General features: G+C 40.5%; 1 long non-coding RNA gene across 3 annotated transcripts in view; it reads right to left on the reverse strand.

Moving 5' to 3' along the window:
- The window catches only part of LOC138759862 (uncharacterized), a 36,289-nt gene extending 18,581 nt beyond the window's left edge, over positions 1 to 17,708 (reverse strand). For 2 of the 3 annotated variants that reach the window (XR_011355164.1, XR_011355163.1), the window contains exons 1-2: positions 17,508 to 17,708; positions 17,257 to 17,314 (exon numbers count right to left, since the gene is read on the reverse strand). This is a non-coding gene — a long non-coding RNA (uncharacterized lncRNA). Of the gene's footprint in view, positions 1 to 6,180; positions 6,333 to 17,256; positions 17,315 to 17,507 lie in introns of those variants that run through there. The other variant, XR_011355162.1, reaches the window with a different exon arrangement.
- Positions 17,709 to 20,318: the final 2,610 nt, after the last annotated feature.

The raw sequence follows: 20,318 nt of genomic DNA on the forward strand, positions 1-20,318 counted from the left end.
GAGGCAAGTGAGAAGAGATGCTACGTTTGTAACAGAGAGAGCAGGAATATGGTACATTAATGATAGAAAAATACTCAAAATATTTTACATTTACAGAGATAAAGTGCTATAGTTAAGAGACTTCAAATATTATAAACATATTTACATAGCTGAGAGGATGGAGGTTTAAGAGATGTATTAATGTGTCAAATGATATTAATTTCCATAAGACAATAAACTGAAATTTGCAAAATCATAAATTAGATAGAATTTGTATTTTGTACCTAAATTATTTCACACATGGAAGCAGAGTCCACATGTATGTTTAGAAAGAATTCATAGAGCTTCTTCAAAAAATAAATATTAAGCGATTTTACAAGTCGGCAAATGAATTACATCCAATTTGTTATCTTTAATTGGCGAAGATTCATACAAACTTGATGAACTGAATAGTTTGTTTTGTCTTGTAACATTCTGCTATTATACCCAAGGTACAAGTGAGCACAAGTTCTGAATTTATAATGTCTGTGTAAGTTGTGATCTCGACAGAATTGCATTGTGTCGAACAGCTTCGGGGAACTCTTCGAATTTATTCCTTCTCGATCACTGACTGTGCAGCTACATTCACCGTACAATAAATATCACCCTTGTTAGATTTTCATACAAGACTCTGAAATAGATTTATCTAATTTTCATATTTTACTATCACACCTGGAAGAAGAAATAGCACTGGGTGTAGTGTACTATGATATTATTATGATAATGAATCTCAAACCTGCAGATTCAGAGTTATTCCCTCAAATAATTATCATAAACTTATCCTACATTTTAGGTATAACATGGATCATTTGAAGTATTAATAGAAGAAAAATACAATGTGATGTTGAATATTCCAGAAGGTTAACAGATATTTTTTTAGGAACTTAAACTTGGAAAAATAGTTCTTATTCTCATTTGTGATCTGAAACAATCTGGCCACCATATTGATGAGGCCATTAGCATAGGTTTAATAAAATCCCACTGGCTTGATGTCAAGTCTGCCATCTTAGATATTATTGCTCCATTAAACATGGAGCATTATATAGATTGGGCCCCACATGGTCAAATGTATGTTAAGCAGCCACATAAGAAACACAGGGCGAAGACCTCTCTGCTGGTGGTTGCCAAGGTGACAGAAACAATTCATTTGTGTGAACAAGTCTCTTTTCAGGCTGATATTAGACCTATTTGCAATATCTCACCATTTGTCATCCAATTCTGTGGGAAAGGTAACTGAAGTTCTGTATTTAGTGGGCATCAACTAATGTAATTCTCCTTGCAAGTATTTGTAAAGATTGCAGGCTTCTCCCAGGTACAAGGTACCATTGCATGCCAGATGTTATCAACAGATGTTTACTGCCAAGAACATAGTGAAACAAAAGGGATTTCACTCTCTTCATTTGAAGGAACAACACCTTGTATTCCATCTGGGCACTCTCCACCAGATGGCACAAACATCGAATTCTATCGTTTCTGCAAGGCCCCTCTTCTGTCTCTCTCTTTCTTTATCCTTTCTGCCTCCCTTCCTTCAGCTTCCCACCCCCTTCCCTCTCCATTCAGAGTGATAACCTTCCCCCATCACTTCCCAGGTTTTTTTTCTCTTCTGCCCTCCCAACCATATCCATCTATGGGCCTGGCTCCTCCATCTTCCCCTACTCTCACCATTTTATTCAGGCACCTGCCTTTGTTTTGCTTATACCTTTACAAAATGCTCAGGCCTGAAATGTTGGTTATTTATACATGCCAGAAAGAATGCTGTATGGCCTGCTGAGTTTCTTCACCACTTTTATATATTTCACTCTCTTCGTGGCCAGGTCCAGCTGAAACGCAACTAAATGCATTGAATCATACAGATTTGGTAAATTGGCAGCTGTCACATTGCTTCATTCTGGGGCAGCCTACTGAGTCAACTACAGTTGAGTCACCACATCAGCAAGGGCCAGGGACTGACCACATGGCTGATCATTCAAGTGTGCAACCCACTCACTCATGAACAGGATGCATTCAGTAAAAACCTTGCTGCCACATAGAGTGTGAGTGCACAGAACACTGGCACACTGAACTAGCTGTTCATTGCTTGGATTACTATGAAGGAGCCTTTTATTTGCTCTGGAGAGTAAATGCCACTCACTGGGGGTGGTTTGCTCAAAGAAGACGGGTTCAGCGCTATTTACCAGATTTGTAGGAGACAATTGAGGAACAGGAATCTGGATGAAGAGCGAGGATTGTACTGTAGATAACCCCCTCTTTGCCTGCTCTGTCTTTGAAAGATGTATTCAGGTACAATAATAGTAACTGTAATCCATTTGCACCATTATTATTTGCCATTTCTCAACCTATGAATTGCCTTCCCTTTGTCACGAACATCACACCATTCACTTGGCCAAATTATAAAAAAAAAATACTCAATATAAAGTTAACATTCCAGATTTTCATGTGAATTAAATCATGCCACACCTCATACAAAAGTCAGGTTTATTATATTTTGAGTGCTATCCCAATAGCTCAGGAAAGGCTGCTAACTTTCAAGATACCAAGCCCTGCATAGTGATCTTCAGCATATCTGTGCTTAGATGGATGATTACTGTCATTGGTAAGAGAAGACAGATTGCTAGATTCCAAACTTCCAAGCCATTTTGCACACTAATTTACAGTCTGACTTGATGGCATGAGTCTGACTTTGCATGACATGAATCATTAAAGCATTTGGGTGGGTATTGTTTACCCTAGTTGGGTTTACCAGAGAACAGATAGAGCAAGTCACCTTTTCCTTGCTATAAGGGACGGGGTTCCTATGAAAAGACAACTGCAAAATTTATGCTTCCGTGCTTCATGACATTGTTGGGCTGCCAATGCTCTTCTTATTTTATTGCAGACAATAATCCGCCTCTTCGATGCCCAGAATTGTGGCCTTTACTACTGACAATACCCTTGAGTTAGCTAGCTCCTGTCATATCTTTGTTCTGATTTCCTACTAAATTATGTTGCAAGAATCAAGTGATGAGGATAGCATCTAATTTGATGGACACAACCATCTGTAGCTGAACACAACCAGGCCATTGGATGCCTTAGCTTTGGACAGTTCTGTCTCTTTGTAGGGTCTTAATACTGAAGGAATTTCTGTCTTGTGTAATGCATCATGTTGACTTGCAAAAGAAGAAAAGTATATCAACAATTGTTGTGATCATCACGGATGAAAAGAAGACGTATGTAAGCTGTTAAGTCTATGTTTTACAGCAGCCTTAAATGCAGGAAGGTGATGTGAAGCATATGCATGTGAGACTTTAATCTTAACTGATAGATTGAATGTAGTGAATTTGAAGATTGTGGTTCAATTAGGAGGATAAAACATTTGCCTTGACTGTTTGTTTGAAACATTGAATCTCTTGCCTCCAGCTCCTCAGTGTTCGACTCCTGGGACACTACATGCAAGTCTCTGTATTCCTGTGATAGTACAGATTCGATCACCAATGTGTATATGTACAGATGGTAGTGTAGGATAACTGTGATTGGCTGAGAGTGTAGCCACACCTACTGGCAAGTCTTAAAGGATTGCTCCTAGCCAGACCAGGTAATTCTGGACTGGTCGACCTACTTGTGATATGCTCCAGTCCTTTAGTTAATAAAATTGTAATGTGCATCAAAAGAACCAAAGACTTGTTGATCCAAACCAAGGCTTTTGACTAAAGCCAGACAATCAACCACTTCACGCTCCTGGATGCGTATCCCCTTCTGTGGATCATGGATGTGGTGAATCAGATCGCCCAATACCGTGTATTTTCCACCATTGACTTACGTTCGGCCTATCATCAGCTCCCGATCCGCTGAGAAGACCGACCTTTCACAGCCTTCGAAGCGAATGGGTGGCTGTATCAATTCCTCAGGGTACCCTTTGGGGTCACCAATGGCGTTGCGGTCTTCCAGCGGGAAATGGACCAGATGGTGGACCAGAACAGGCTGACTGCTACTTTCCCGTATCTGGACAATGTCACCATCTGCGGCCATGACACGCAGGATCATGATATCATACTTGAGAAATTTTTTCAGACTGCAATTCGGCTGAACTTGACCTACAATTTCGCAATTCTGAGTTGTGTGGTGGAGATCGGGGTGATGCGTCCCCTCATGGACTTGCCCCCCCCCCCACACACCCAGAAGGCACTCAAATGCTGCCTGGGTTTTTTCTCTTACTCTGCCCAATGGGTTCCACACTATACCGACAAGGCATGGCCACTCATCAAGACCACCTCCTTCTCCCTGTCAACTGAAGCCAGAGCGGCCTTTGACCACATCAAATCGGACATCGTTGCTGCAACGCTCCACGCCATCAACGAGTCCATTCTGATCCAAGTCGAAAGCGATGTGTCTGACTTTGCACTGGCAGCCACTTTGAACCAGGCCAGCTGGCCAGTGGCCTCCTTCTCCAGAACCATCCAGGGTCCTGAGAGCCGACACTCCTCTGTCGGGATGGAGGCCCAGGCCATAGTCGAGGCAGTACGTCATTGGAGACACTATCTCACTGGCAGGCGCTTTACGCTGCTGACTGACCAACGTGCGATCTCCTTCATGTTTAGCAATACCCAGCGAGGTAAGATCAAGAATGATAAAATCACCAGATGGAGAATCAAGCTCTCCACCTTTAATTATGACATACTGTATCGGCCAGATAAACTCAATGACTCACCAGATGCGCTCTCCAGGGGGACTTGCGCCAACATGCAACTGGACAGGCTGCAGAAACTCCCCGAGGAGCTCTGTCATCCAAGGGTCACTAGGTGATCCAAGGGTCACTAGGTTCGCCCACTTTGTCAAAGCTTACAACCTGCCCTACACGGTCGAGGAGATTCGCTCCATGACCCGAGTCTGCCCAGTGTACTCTGAGTGCAAGCCCCACTTCTTCCATCCAGAGAACACCCACATCATCAAAGCCACCCGCCTCTTTGAGCATCTCAGCATAGACTTCAAGAGGCCCCTACCGTTGACCAACCGTAACACCTACATCCTTACGGCCATCGACAAGTACTCCTGCTTTCCTTTTGCTGTGCTCTGCTCGGACATGACTGGCTCCTCAGTTATAGAGGCCCTGCACAGTATCTTCGTCATCTTCGGGTACCCCAGTTATATCCACAGTGACAGGGAGTCCTCGTTTATGAGCGCGGAGCTGCGACAGTACCTTCTGGAGTGTGGTATTGCTTCAAGCAGGACCACCAGCTATAACCCACGTGGTAATGGACAAGTCGAAAGAGAGAATGCCACCGTCTGGAAAGCGGTTATGTTTGCCCTCCGGTCCAAAGATCTCCCCACCTCTCGCTGGCAGGACGTGCTCACTAGTACCCTACCTTCCATCCACTCCCTCCTATGCACAGTTCCTTTTGAGCTTTCTTTTGCACAAGATCGATCCTCTTCTTCCTTTAGGTGTATATTTTGTTAGCCAAGATCCAAATCCCTTAGCAATGCCTCTGGTGTAGACCCACGAAGAGTGGGGAGTGGAGGCACAGCGCTCCCTCAGGGCCCAACTGCTCCGTACCATCAGCTCCATACTGCCTTTGAACAGCTCATTAAAGGAGCTGATGGCAATTATAATTAAAATGTTACGACCACAGGGTCTGTGCCCATGATGGCAGTGCCTGTGTTCAGCAGCAGTCATGAGGGGTTGCAGACTCCAGGGAAGCGGAGGACTAGTACAGGGCACCAGAAAACAGGAGACCACCCACTGTTTGAGAAGGAGTAGGAGAAGCAGAGGAGATGACCTATAGGGCAGTCACCATGCAGTGGACCAGTGAAGGGTTCTGCTGCTGAAGGACTCATACAGTTGTTGGTGACTTGAGGCATGGAACCTATGCAGGCTGTTGGGTGCTGGAGACTGGATCGAATCTGGCTGAAGGTGTTCCAGGTATTGGAACCGGGATGCGAGAGGATGCCGATGGCGCTGAAGGGTTTCTAATTGTATTGGAGGCTCAGATCTTGAGCTTGGGTTGCTGATGGTTTGGACTGTTGTCTGTGTGGCTGTGGAGGCTACGGAAGCACTGGAAGGCTATGGACACTCAGTGAATCTAGTTGGGGGGAATCTCTCTTTTGCTTCTCTTTCTCCGAATTTAAGAGGTGCTTCAGGCAATTTCTGATGATGACAAATCTGTCTGCCTTATAGCAGATAAAAGGCAATTTTGTGTTATATGACACTTTTTATTACATGACAATAAATTGAACCTTGGAAATCTTGGAAATGATGACTGTGCTGGGGAACGTCTTCTTTCTAATCACTTTCACGCTTCCATTTTATTTTCCATTGCTGTATTTATGGAATATTCATTTCCCTTGATAAGAATTAAGGTAATTTTATAATGGTTAGTGAAGGAAAACATGATGAAGGGAATTTTAATATATCCACGATTCTGCAGTCACCAAATTAATAATTTAAATTTGATCTTTTTGTTTTTTAAAAAAAACAACATTCACTAATTCATGGTGTCTCACAATACCAAAATGAGACCTTCTATTCAATATTTGTGGCCAACGACAGTAAGCCTATTTGCCCGCATTAGGACCATATCCTTCTCACTTTATCTTCTAAGTTTATTTCAAATGCATATCTGTAAAATCTCTCTTTGGATAGTTTCCAAGACAGAAATATCAAGAGTTACTCCACAAATCATTTATGCTCAGTGTTTTAGCACATGTGATTGGTAGCTGCAATGCATGTAACATAGAACCATAGAACGATATAGCACAGAAACAGGCCCTTTAGCATCAAACTATTATTCTTCCTAGTCCCATTAACCTACAACTCTACCATAGCTTTCTCTACCTCTCCAATCCATGTACCTGTACAAATTCTCTTAAAAATTAAAATTGAGCCCGCAATCACCACTTCAGTTGGCAGCTCGTTCCACACTCTCACCACTCTCTGTGTGAAGAGATTCCCCTTAATGTTCCCTCTTAATCTTTCCCTTTTCATCTTAACCCATGTCCTCTGGTTTGTGACTCACTTACCCTCAGAGAAAAAAGCCTGCTGACATTTACTCTGTCTATACCCCTCATAATTTTAAGTACAGTGCCACTCTTATTATCTGAAATCAGATTATCTGAAATCCTCATTTATCTGAAATGTTTTTGGACTTGGAAGTGATGTCTTGTCTCCTCTCAAAAAATTTGGATAAATGAGGACATCTGAAGCAATCAGAAATCCTCACTCATCCAAAATTTTTTCGAAGACTAACTGAACTCACAGGTTGAAAAAAAATTCACCCGTCATGAAATTAGAACGATTGTCCTCATTTCAGGTAACTGCCTCCCCTCTCTCTTTCAATTTCTTCTTTACTTACCCCTATTGGCTTTCTCTCCAACTTTCCCTGTCAAACTGCTTGCCTCTGTCTCCCAGCCACAAGTGGTCAGAAGAATCCCTTGTCTCGGTATCATCAAAGACAGTGGCCTCCCGAGCAGAAGCGTGACCTTGGCACCCGGGCAATAGTGGGGACCTCAGTGGGGAGGTGTCAGTGATTGTTGAAGGTGGTTGGGAGGGGGAGTGTGTGCAACCGAAGACTAGGCCCGTGTCAGGCTCCAACATCAAGAACCAGGATGCGAACCCAGAACAGCCTCTGCTGAAACGAGCCCATGGGGATCGGCGGTAGTGGTGGGGACATGTTGGGGATCAGTAGTAGTGGTTGGGAGGTCTCTGTGATCCCGATAATTTTGGATAATCGGAGTTGTACTGTACCTCTATCAAATCTCCCTAATTCTTCTATGCTCCAGGAAATAAAGTTCTAATCTGTCTAATCTTTCCTATTACTCAGTTCCTGAAATCTGGGCAACATACTTGCAAATTTTTTCTGCACTCTTTCTATCTTCTTGACATCTTTCCTGTTGTTAGGTGACCAAAGCTGCACGTAATACTTGAAATGTAGCCTCACCAATGTATTGTACAATTTTGCCATAACATCCCAACTCCTATACTTAATACTTAGATTTATGAAGGCCAATATGGCTAAAGCTCCTTTTGCAGCTCTATCTACTTGTGATGCCACTTTCAGGGAATTATGTATCTGTATTCCCAGATCCCTCTGTTTTACCGCACTTCTCAGTGCTCTACCATTTACCATGCATGTCCTTTTTTTGTTTGTCCTTCCAAAATACAACACCTGCCATTTTCCCCCCATTTTTCCATCTGGTTCAGATCCCTCTGCAAGCTTTGAAAGACTTCCTCGCTGTCCACAGTGCCTCCAATCTTAGTGTCATCTGCAAAATTGCTGAACTAATTTACCACATTATCATCCAGATCATTGATATGGATGAGAAACATCAATGGTTCAAGCACCAATCCCTGAGGCACACCATAAATCACATGTCTCCAGTCTGAGAAGCAATTATCAACCACCACTCTCTGGCTTCTTCCACATAGCCAATATTGGATGTAGTTTATTACATCACCATGAATACTAAGCTTCTGAACCTTCCTGACTAACCTCCCATGTGGGACCTTGTCACAAGCCTTACTAAAGTCAGTGTAGACAACATCTACAGCCTTTCCTTCATCATCTTTCTTGGTAACCTCCTCAAAAAACTCTATAAGATAGGTTAAATACAACCTCCCATGCACAAAGCTATGTTCAGTCCCTGAGTATATAAATTCTTGTATACCCAATCCCTATGATCACCTTCCAATAACATACCTACTACTGATATCAGGCTAAATGGACTACAATTTCCAGTGTTATTTTTAGACCCTTTTTTTAACAATGGAACAACATGAGCTACCCCCATTCCTCCGGCACCATGCCTGTGTCTAAAGACATTTTAAATATTTCTGCTAGAGCTCCTGCAATTTCTACACTAGCCTCCCTCAAGATCAAAGGGAATATCTTATCTGACCCTGGGAAGTTATCCACCCTTATTTGCTTTAAACCAGCAATCCCTCCTCCTCTTTAATCTGTATAGGTTCCATGACCTCACTGCTTGTTTTTCTTACTTCCCCTGACTCTGTGCCCTTTTCCTGAGTGAATACTGATGAAAAAACTACCACTTAAGATCTCCCCATCTTTTTTAGCTCCATACAAAGCTAACCACTCTGATCTTCAAGGGGGCTAATTTTTTCACTTATATCACTTTGCTCTTAATACACCTGAGGATTTTCATTCACATTTCCTGCCAAAGCAGCCTCTTGTCTTCTTTTAGTCTTTGCTGATTTATTTCTTGAGGTTTTTCTTGCATTTTTATACTCCTCGAGTACCTCATTTGCTTCGTGTTGCCTATACCTGCTATACACCTCCCTCTTCTTCCAAACCAGATCTTCAAAATCCCTCGAAAGCCAAGGTTCCCTATGCCTGCTAACTGTGCCTTTAATCCTGACAGGAACATATAAACTCTGTCCTCTCAAAATTTCACATTTGAAGTTCCTCCACTTACATAGAACATAGAACACAACAGCAAAGTACAGGCTCTTCGGCCCTCGATGTTTTGCCGATCTATATATTTCTTTAAAAAAATACTAGATGCTTTCTACCTTGTAACTTTCTATTTTTCTTTCATCCATGTACCTGTCTAAGAGTCTCTTAAACACCCCTAATGTTTCAGGCAAGGGACTTCAGGCACCCACAACTCTGTGTGTAAAGAACTTACACCTGATGTCTCCCCTAAACTTCTCTCCTTTCACTTTGTACAGATGTCCTCTGGTGGTTGCTATTCCTGTCCTGGGATAAAGGCACTGGCTCTCCATCCTATCTATGCCTCTCATAATCTTTTAGACCTCTATCAAGTCTCCTCTCATCATTCTACGCTCCAAAGAGAAAAGTCCCAGCTCTTCTATCCTTATGCCATAAGACATTTTCCAATCCAGAAAACATCCTGATAAATATCCTCTGCACCCTCTCTATGCTTCACATCCTATCTATAATGAGATAACTAGAACTGTACACAATACTCCGTTTGGTCTCACCAGAGATTTGTAGAGTTGCAACATGACCTCTTGACTCAGTCACTCTATTAATGAAGCCCAACATCCAATAGGCCTTCTTAACAATCCTGTCAACCTACAGAACTCCAGTGGTCACTGACCTCCAGGCAGAATACTTTCCTTCCATTACTATTCTCTGCTATCTACTGAATTTAAGAACATATCTCATGGAGGACTTTGTCAAATGCCTTACTAAAATCATATTGAGCATATCTACCTCTCTACCCTCATCAATTTCCTTTGTTACCTCTTCAAAAAACTCTTTTAGATTCGTGAGGTATGACCTTCCCTTCACAAAGCCATGATGACTATCTTTGAGTAGACTGTAGTTCTCCAAATGCTCATAGATCCTATCCTTAAGAATCCCCTCCAATAGTTTGCACACCACTGATGCAAGACTCACTGGTCTCTAATTCCCAGGATTCTCCCTATTACCTCTTTTAAACAAGGGGACCTCTGGCACCTCCCCTGTGGCTAAAGAGGACTCAAAGATCATAGACACTGTCCCAGCTGCCTATTCCCTCACTTCTCATAGCAACCTGGGGTAAATCGTGTCCGGCCCCAGGTACTTGTCAATCTTGATGTTTTTAAGAAAATGCAACACTTCCTCTTCCTAAATCTCAACGCACACACTTTTTCTATTCTGACATCACCCTGATCCAGGTCCTTTTCTCTTTTGAAAACTGAAACAAAGTGTTCATATAGGACCTCCCCAACCTCCTCTGCCTCCAACCACATATTGATCATTTATTCTTTATTGACCCCACCTTCATTCTCATCATTTTTCTGTTTTCCACATACACATAGAACACCTTGGGGTTCTCTTTAATCCTACATGCTAAGGCCTTCTCATGCCCCCTTTGAGCTCTCCTGTCCTTTCTTAAACTCTTTCCTAACTAACATATACTTCTTATGAGCCCTTCCTGATTCCTGTTTCCTGTATGCTTATTTCTTCCTCATGACCAGCTGCCTCACCTGTTATGTCAATCATGGTTTTCTTTTCCTACTATCTTTTCGCTATCCCATTGGAACAAACTTTTCCTGAACCTGGCACAAGTGGCCCCTAAACTTCCTCCACATTCATTCTGTACTTTCACATTTGAACATCTGTTTCCAATTTACTCTCTCTAGTTCCTGCCCCATACCATCGTAATTAACCCTTCCCTAATTAAAAACTTCCCCATTTTGTCTACTTTAAAACTTACCCTAAATCTCAGTGAGTTGTGGTCACTCTAACTAAAATTCTCACCCGCTGAGAGGTCCACCACCTGACCAGGTTCATTACCCAGAATTAGATCCAGTATGGGCTCTCCTCTTGTTGGCTGGTCCACATACTGTGAAAGGAACCCTTCTTGAACGCACCTGACATATTTAGTCCCATCTATTTCTCTTGCCATCAGGAAGCACCAGTTAATATCAGGGAAGTTGAAGTCACACATAACAACCCTGAATTTCCCATATCATTCCAAAATCTACCTGCTTATCTGTTCCTCAGTGTCCAGAGGGCTATTTGGGTCCTATGGACAACTCACGTGGCAAGGCCTTCTCATGCCCACTTTACTCCGAATTAAGTAATAGCTTCCTTCCTACTTCTAACTTCCACCCGCACTGTCTCAGTAGACACTGCCTCAGAAGCATCATCCCTTTCCATAGCCATGATACTATCACTGTCCAGTAATTCTAATCCACTCACCCCTCTCATACCTCCCATCCTATTCCTTTTAAAACACTTAAACCCTGGTACTTGCATCAGCCAATTCTACCCTTCCTCCAGCCAAATCTCTCTAATAGCCACAACATCATTGCTCCATGTACTGATCCGTACTCCAATTTCATCCCCTTCATTCCTAATACTCCTATCATTGAAATAGACATATTTCAAATCCTCTAACTGACTACTTTATGTTTTGTTCCTTGCTTGTCCTTCCTCACAACTCAGAACACATAGCATCATGCTTCTGACCTCCTGCCCTATTCTTTGCACTCTCATTTTGATTTCTACCCCCCCACACCCCCCCCCCCCCCCGCACCAAACTAGTTTAAATCCTCACAATAGCTCTAGCAAACCTGTCCGCCTAGATATTGGTCCTTCTCCAGTTCATGTGCAGCCTGTGTTTTTTTGTAAAGGTCAGACTTTCCCCAAAAGAGATCCCAATGTTCCACAAATCTGAACTCCCACCCCCCAACTCTTAAGCCAAAGCCATACATTTATTTGCCACAATTTCATATTCCTATCCTCTCTAGTGAGTGATATAGGCAGCAATCCCTAGATTACCCCTTGAGGTCCTGCTTTTTAACTTCTTTCAAGCTCCCTATATTCCCTCCAGGACTTCATCTCCTGTCTATATCATCAGCCCCCATGTGGACCATGACATCTGACTCCTCACCCTCTCCTTCCAGTTTGCTGTGAACTTGATCAGAGGCATCCCTAGCTCTGGGAGGCAACTTACCATCCAGGAGTCTTGATCTCATTCACAGAATCTCCTATCTATTTGCCTAACCAACGTCCCCAGTCACCATAGTTCTCCTCTTCTCCCCCCTTCCCTTCTGAGCTAAAGGGCCGTCTCTGTGCCAGAATCGTGACCACTACAACTTGTCCCTGGTAGATGCCCCCCCCCCCCAAACAATAGTATTCAAAATGGTATACAATAGTCCCCCATATCTGTGAGGGTTATGTTCCTAGACCCCCAGTGGATGCCTGAAACTGTGGCTAGTACCAAATCCAATATATATGTTTTTTTCCTATGCATACATACCTATGATAAAGTTTAATTTATAGATTAGGCACAATAAGACATTAACAACAATAACTAATAATAAAATACCTGTAGAGCAATTATAACAATATATAAAAGAATAAGGTTACTTGAACACAAGCATGCGATACCGTGACAGTCAATCAGATGACCAAGACGGCTACTAAGTGACTAACAGGTGGGTAGTGTTTACAGTGTGGATACGCTGGACAAAGGGATGATTCATGTCCTGGACAGGAAGGTGCTAGATTTCATCATGCTACTCAGAACTGCGTGCAATTAAAAACTGATGAATTGTTTATTTCTGGAATTTTCCATTTAATATTTTTAGACCAGGTAACTGATACCACGGAAAACGAAAATGGAGATGAGGGGGGACTACTGTACTTATTGTTGAGGGGAATGGCCACAAGGATACTCTGCTCTATCTGCCTATTCCCCTTCTCTCTTCTAACAGTCACCCAGCTACCTGCCTTCTGACATTTGGGGGTGACTGTCTCCCTGAAGCTCCTCTTTATAACTACCTCTGCCTCCTGAATGATCCAGAGTTCATCCATCTCCAGCCTCAGTTCCCTAACTTAGTCTCTCAGGAGCTGCAGCTGAATACACCTTTTGCAGGTCTAGTCATCAGGGACAATTGTGCTGTTCAGATTTCTCACATGCTGCAATCAGAGCATTTCATTACCCTAATTGCTGTCTCCATTATCTGTTCCTAGTTTAAATACAAAGGCCTTACTTTACTGGAAATGTGCTTTATCCTCAGCCCCTGCTGAGCCATAGCCTCCAAGTCCCCTCCTACCCTGGCTACCCACATACTGGACTGCACATCCCAACACATCTTTTCCAGAAAACAACTTCTCCCAATCTACAGATTCTAGATACTTTCTCATTTCCTCAAAATTGGCCTTTCTCCATGTTGGGCATGATCAGTTGCCCCAATAATTGCAATGACAAAGACTTGAGGGGAATGATAGGCTTTATTGTACAAAATACTTGAGCTGGCCCAGATCCAAACTAGGGAAGTACAGGGAAGGGAAAGGTGGCCCGATTTTTATGGCCTGGGTCCCAGGGGAGGAGTCCAGGTAAGAGTGTCATCTGGCCAGCCCGAGCCAATTAGCATATACAATCCATACCATTACACTCCAATTTAGAATCTCAACCTGAGGCCCAGGCCTATCCTTCTTCATACTTAACTTGAAACTAATGGCATTATGATCACTGGACTCAAAATGTTCCCCTACACACACTTCTCTCATCTGTCTTGCTTCATTCCCTAATAGGAGATCTAGTATTGCACTCTCTCTAGTTGGTTCCTCTATATATTGATTTATAAAACTTTCCTGAACATATTTGATAAACTCCCAGCCATCTAACCCTTTTAGTTTGGAAGTCCCAGTCAAAATGTGGAAAAAAAATCTTCTACTATCACAACTTTATTTTTCCTGTTGCTGTCTGGTATCTCTCAACAGATCTGCTCCTCCAATTCTCACTGACTATTGGGCAGTCTATAATACAACCCCGTGAGTGTGGTCATAATTTTCCCATTCCTCAGCTCCACCCATATGGTCTCAGTAGACAAGCCCTCTGGTCTGTCTTGCCTGAGTACAGCTGTGATATTTTCCCTGATGAGCAATGCCACTCCTTCCCCTTTCATCCTCCATTCTATCGTGTCTGAATCAACGGAAGCCTAGGACATTCAGCTGCCTGCCCTGTCCCTCCTGCAACCAAGTTTCCATAATTCTATATGCCATAATTCTGCACGTCAATCCACATTCTAAGCACAGATGTCATAGGTGCTCGGTGGTTAGTAAGGGATTACTTAAGGTGGTATGTGAGTGGTAAAAAAGGTTGAGAACCACTATGATGCACTTTTAAATGGATATCAGATGGCTTTTGATGTCTATGAGGACATAGCAGAACCTGCGGGAGAGGCGAATCCTTGGACACACAGTGTCTCTCTTTGGCTTCTATTTTGTTCTTTTTGAGTGCAGCAAACAACAGCAACTCTGTTTGCCTTTATGCCAAGCAAAAGTTGAAGTATATAATTTATATTGCATATTTTTGTATTATTACATGACAATGAAGGAACCTTGACTTTAACCTTCTGAAATTCCAAGTTCCCCATAAGACCACATGAAAGAAAGAAAAAGGAAAGAAAGGGATAATGGGATCAATGCTTTTAATAACTTAAAAATTATGCCATTTGAGCGCACTACCAATTAATAACAATTAATTTTAAAATCAGTTTACAGGGGAAATTTTGCGCAGTAATATTTGGGGTGATTTTTCAAAACCTCAATTTCAAATCCTGCCATGTTTAGTGAATATTCAATTTTTAATATTCTGGTGTCATGTCATTACATTTGAAATTAAAGTAACTCTCATGTATGAGGGGGGTGTGATTTGCAATAAAAATGAACATATATAAAGCATTTTGCCCAGATATACTTTGAAGAGAATTTTAATTTAATTTACAGCATCATTATTGGAATAATTTTGGAACAACTCAAATTAAACATAAAGAATATAATGGCTATACTTTCCCTTATAATTAATAACTTGGTTAGGAGTTTGAATTCTCAAAAACTCTGTTTTAAATTGTATGTTTCTGTGAATATAGAAACATGCCTTTAGTGGTGAAATTAATCATTAATAATCATGTAGAAACTATTGCAGAGGCAACAGACCAAAGAACCTCTGTAGGTTATTGTGAGTTTACAACTGTACTTCACAGTTGCCTGCAGAGATTATCTAGTCTGTAGCTATCCATCGTAACACTGTTTTTCCTTGAAGATTTCCTTAACAACAGGAATGAAAATTATGTCATTAAGTTTTGTTTTGTAAGCAACAAACATATTTTAAAATATTGCATTTTCTGAACTCTTATCAGCTATGGTCTTCTTTCTTATATCAGAGGGACCTGAAAGTAGAATCACAGGTGGATAGGGCTTGGCATATTGGCCTTCATAAATCAAAGTATTGAATGTAGGAATTGGGATGTTATGGTAAAGTTATATAAGATATTGATGAGGCCATATTTGGAGTATTGTGTGCAGTTTTGGTCATCTAAATGCAAGAAAGATATCAATAATGTAGAAATAGAAGATTTATTAGGATGTTGCCTGGACTCCAGGAACTGTGTTATAGGGAAAGGTTACATAGGTTAGGACTTTATTCCCTGAAACATAGAAGAATGATGGGAGATTTGATGGAGGTATTTAAAATTATGAGGGGGTTAAACAGAATAAATGTAGATAGGCTTTTTTCACTGAGGGTAGGTGAGATACAAACCAGAAGACGTGAGTTAAGAGTGAAAAGGGAAAAGTTTAGGGGGAACATGAGGGGAAACCTCTTCACACACAGAGTGCTGGGAGTGTGGAATGAGCTTCCAGCTGAGGTGGTGGATATGGGCTCAATTTCAACATTTCAGCAGAATTTGGGCAGGTACATGGATGGGAGAGGTTTGGAGGGCTATGGAGTGGGTGCAGGTCAGTGGGGCTAGGTGAAAGAAATGGTTCAGCACAGACTAGAAGGGCCAAAGGGACCTGTTTCTGTGCTGTGGGGTAGTGTTCTATATCTTTATAAACTGCTGGAGGCTGCATTGTTGCTTTCAGCTTGGCTTAGATTGAAGGCATGAGAGTTAAAAGAATCAAGCCTCCCTCCAGGATGAAAATTCATTCAATGAATGTCTGTGTGTGACTGAGAAGTCATGAAGAAGTTAATCCAGAGGAATTCAAGTAAGTATTAAAAAGTCTTTTGCATTAAAGAGCAGAACATTTTTCCAGCATGTGGTAACTTGTGGAACTCCCGACCACAGAAAGTTGTTGAGGTAATTTCATTAGATATAATCAGAAGGGTTTGGATGAAGGGATCTGAAGAGAAAGCTTGATAGGGTACTGAAGTTGTATTGAATGGTGGAGCAGGCTTGAAGGGCTGAATAGCCTTCTTCTGTACCTATATTCTCAAATAACATCATTGTTTATTAAATCAATATTTTCAGAGCTTTGTACAGGACATTTCTAAAAGAGAATTGTTGCATAAATTGCAATTCTTTCATATGTTTCAATTTGCTCAATTTTCTGATAAGTACAAAATAAATAAATATATATTTTGCCAATTTAACCACATATTTTAATTTGACAACTTTTTTCCAAACCAGATGCCTCTTCAATTTAATGAATCATTTAATTCAGGAGTTTGGATGAATCAGACCATTCTGATTGGTCCTTTCATGTAATTAAACAAGGAACTCTGCAGATAGTGGGAATCAAGTGCAATGCACAAATGTGTTGGAGTAACTCAGCAGTCCATGCAGCATCCAGAGGAAGTAAACGGTAACAACATTTTGAGTTTGGCCATTTATATCTGGATGCTACATAGCTTGCTGAGTTTCTCTAGTGATGGGACATCTGTCAATACAAACTCCACAAATCTGTTCCTCTACACTCCTCTTTGTCATGAGGGTTTCCCAAAATTTCAGACCCTATTTTTAAAACTGTTTAATTAGTTTGTGTAAATAATGTAATAATGGTATACCTGCTGACAATCCTATTGTACTCATGTGAAGCATTTTCTCACAAGTATTTATTCTTTTCTGTTGAAATAAAAATAGTTGTTATGTCCACTCACCATCAACCAAACAACGCCTTTTCAATAACTGATTTAACAATCACAGGAGACTTTTATCAAAGAAATTGTAGTTTTCAGAAATAGTTTCCTACCCATTTCCTCATCTTTTTTTTCTTTTTAACAAGATAAATAAATTAGAAAAGTTAACATAAAATTACCATTTCTTCCTTGAACTTCCATGGAACATAATGTAAATCTAATGTTTCAACAATGTGGCAAACATCTCCTCTATTTGATTCAGCATGTTTTACCATTCATTTACTGACACATCTAGATTATGTTGAATTATTAAGGAGAAGTAATTACTTTCCTTATTAAACTTCACAGTGGAAACCTTGCTCAGTGAACTGTCGACTCATGCTGACCTACCACAATAGTTTCTTGGAGACAGCTGGCACGTGTCTTTTCCTCACAAAGCCTCTCCCGGGTAACAGACCCCTACTGGTCAACCGTAACTGCTTTCCTGATGCCAGTTAACCAGCACGTGCCTTATTGTTGCTGGGTCTTTTTGGTAAACTCCTTGGCCCACGGGTGCTGTTCTACTAAAATGAGGTCACAACCCTTGAACTTTCAGATGCTGCAACAAATTGAAAGATGAACACATTTGTTTTAGAAAAGTAGATTGGGAAAATCTTATTGTCTGTTTGGAAGCAAAATAAAGAAGACATCAAAACTCTTGTTAGATGTTTAGTCTCCAGCTGCAGTTAACTGACATTTCTTAAAGACTGAGAAAGGTGCAGTGGACTGAAGAGAAATTTACTTAATCTGTTTTGTATTTTTAACTCTTTGCCATTACTAGTTTGCATACCATTGTGAACATCACTATTTAGAAGTACTGTATACTATTACACTTGTTGCAAAATATACAACTGAGCAAAGAATTTCCATTTTTTCCCAATATAGGACTGTTTAAAGACCTAACATTAGAAATGTTACCATTGTGTATGATTATTATATTTTTACTCTATTATCCTCTAGTATTTTCTGCAGTATCATTTAAAGGTTCTATATTTCTTGACATTTCCTTGACAAAACAATGAAGATCAAGATGGATGGCAATCCAATTTATTCACTTAAATTAATGGGCAAATTTCTTTCTCATAGAAAGGATCCCAAGCTTTGCAGAATTATAGACCCTATTTGAAATACAAAATTACTTGTGTTCAAATCATTTTAGAAACTGTTTTGTCTGTATGATTTGAAATAAACATTTCTATAAATGCATTTTTGATTTTGGTTATATGGTGGCCATTATCAGTAAGTATCTTAATTCCATAATGAGAAATATCAAGCGCATCAAAACTATTAAAAGCAATTGGAACTACTGATCTTTTGCAAATCAAACAACAATCTATGTTCTTTCACTGGGTTGCGTGTAATTATTATTGTCAGATTCCTTAAGAGTTCATATGTTGGAGTAGGACTTGATAAAATCTGTTTCACCCTTCATTGGAAGTTTTTGTTTCATTTCATTATTTTTAAAATTTACTGGCAAGCTAATTTTTTTTCCTTTTTAGTTTCTTAAACTCAGTGCACCATTGTGTGAAACCCATTTGACCATTCATATATATTTTAAATATGAATGTATAATGACATAGTTAGATAGACACACAGACTTGACATTCTCTTAATCAATGCTTCTGCACAGGAGCAGAGAATTATCCTGTTGTTACCAACTGTATGCCATTCAACATTGGAAATTAGAACATAGTGATATTTTTTACATTCTGAAGGTAACTGAAAATTTACTGTCTGGTTACTATATATATGAATGAAACACATTAGATTTACTCACATGATGGTTCAAGCCCATTTCGCTGTTAAGTAATTGTTTTTATTAGAAAGATGTGTATCAGCAGGGAGTTGCTAATCTCTGGATCTGAGCTGAAATATTTCTTAGCTTGCTTACCTATGTAATATCTCCAGCCCTGTCCTTCCATGGTACAGCTTTCGATGAACAGTTTGTGGCGGAAACCTGCACTTAGGGCACAGCAGCAGACTGCAAGTTGTATTTGAACACAAGTGAAGAAAAGCTATGAAAATGATGCATAACCAACTGGTTGTCGACACTAACATTCCCCCAATGGCAGGAGTTGTTTTGAACCTTCTAAGCTGTAGGTCCTGCTGAGCCCAGCAGGAGCCAAACGCTAAGCACCATCTGCCAGCTCTTTGCTGTTTTACTTAGTGTCCCCATACCTCCCCACCTCCACTTCTATCTACAACACAAAATGATCTCAAAAACTACAATGGGACAACGCATGAATCAAAGCTGACTAAAAGGCAGAGTGAATAGTTTTCATTTGTGGCAGTTCAATTTGTTTTCACTGCCTCATGAGCTGAACTTTTAAAGCACAAGCTATAGAATAAATTCTACAGTATAAAGAACAAAAACTGGAAGCAACTTCTTTGATTCCCTTTAACTCTTTTAAAATCTGAATTATCATTATCATTTTTAAACCTAACTGAATTAATTGCCTTTGAATTAGTTGAAAAATAATAGTGTTTTAAACATGAAAAAAAATGGCCAAATTGGTTTCACAGGTACATAAGATGAACCACAGAAGGAACTACATTCATTATTAGGCAAAGGGATCAAAAACTTGTTTATAAAGCAGATCGAAATAAACAGGCAAAATAATTTTAAGAAGAGAATTCTAGATTCTGGGACCTGGGCATCCAAGGGAACAGGTTTTTCTAACTAAATTAAAAATGAAAAATTGCATAATGTAACTGACTGTTGCTAGGTCTATAGGAAACTCCTGGCACTCAGTCAATACTGTCTCAATTTGTAATAAAAACACAATGTTGGAGAAACTCAGCAGGTCAAACTGTACTTTATATTGCAAAGATACATAACCAACATTTCAGGCTTGAGCCCTTCATCAAGATATGAACAAAGCTCTGTCTCAAATTATTTTTAAGATTTTCATGGCCCTTGGGCAAATGCAGAAATATGTAACTAATTCCAG

The sequence above is a fragment of the Narcine bancroftii genome, chromosome 4, assembly GCF_036971445.1.
Source record: "Narcine bancroftii isolate sNarBan1 chromosome 4, sNarBan1.hap1, whole genome shotgun sequence".
In the NCBI taxonomy this organism is placed as follows: domain Eukaryota; kingdom Metazoa; phylum Chordata; class Chondrichthyes; order Torpediniformes; family Narcinidae; genus Narcine; species Narcine bancroftii.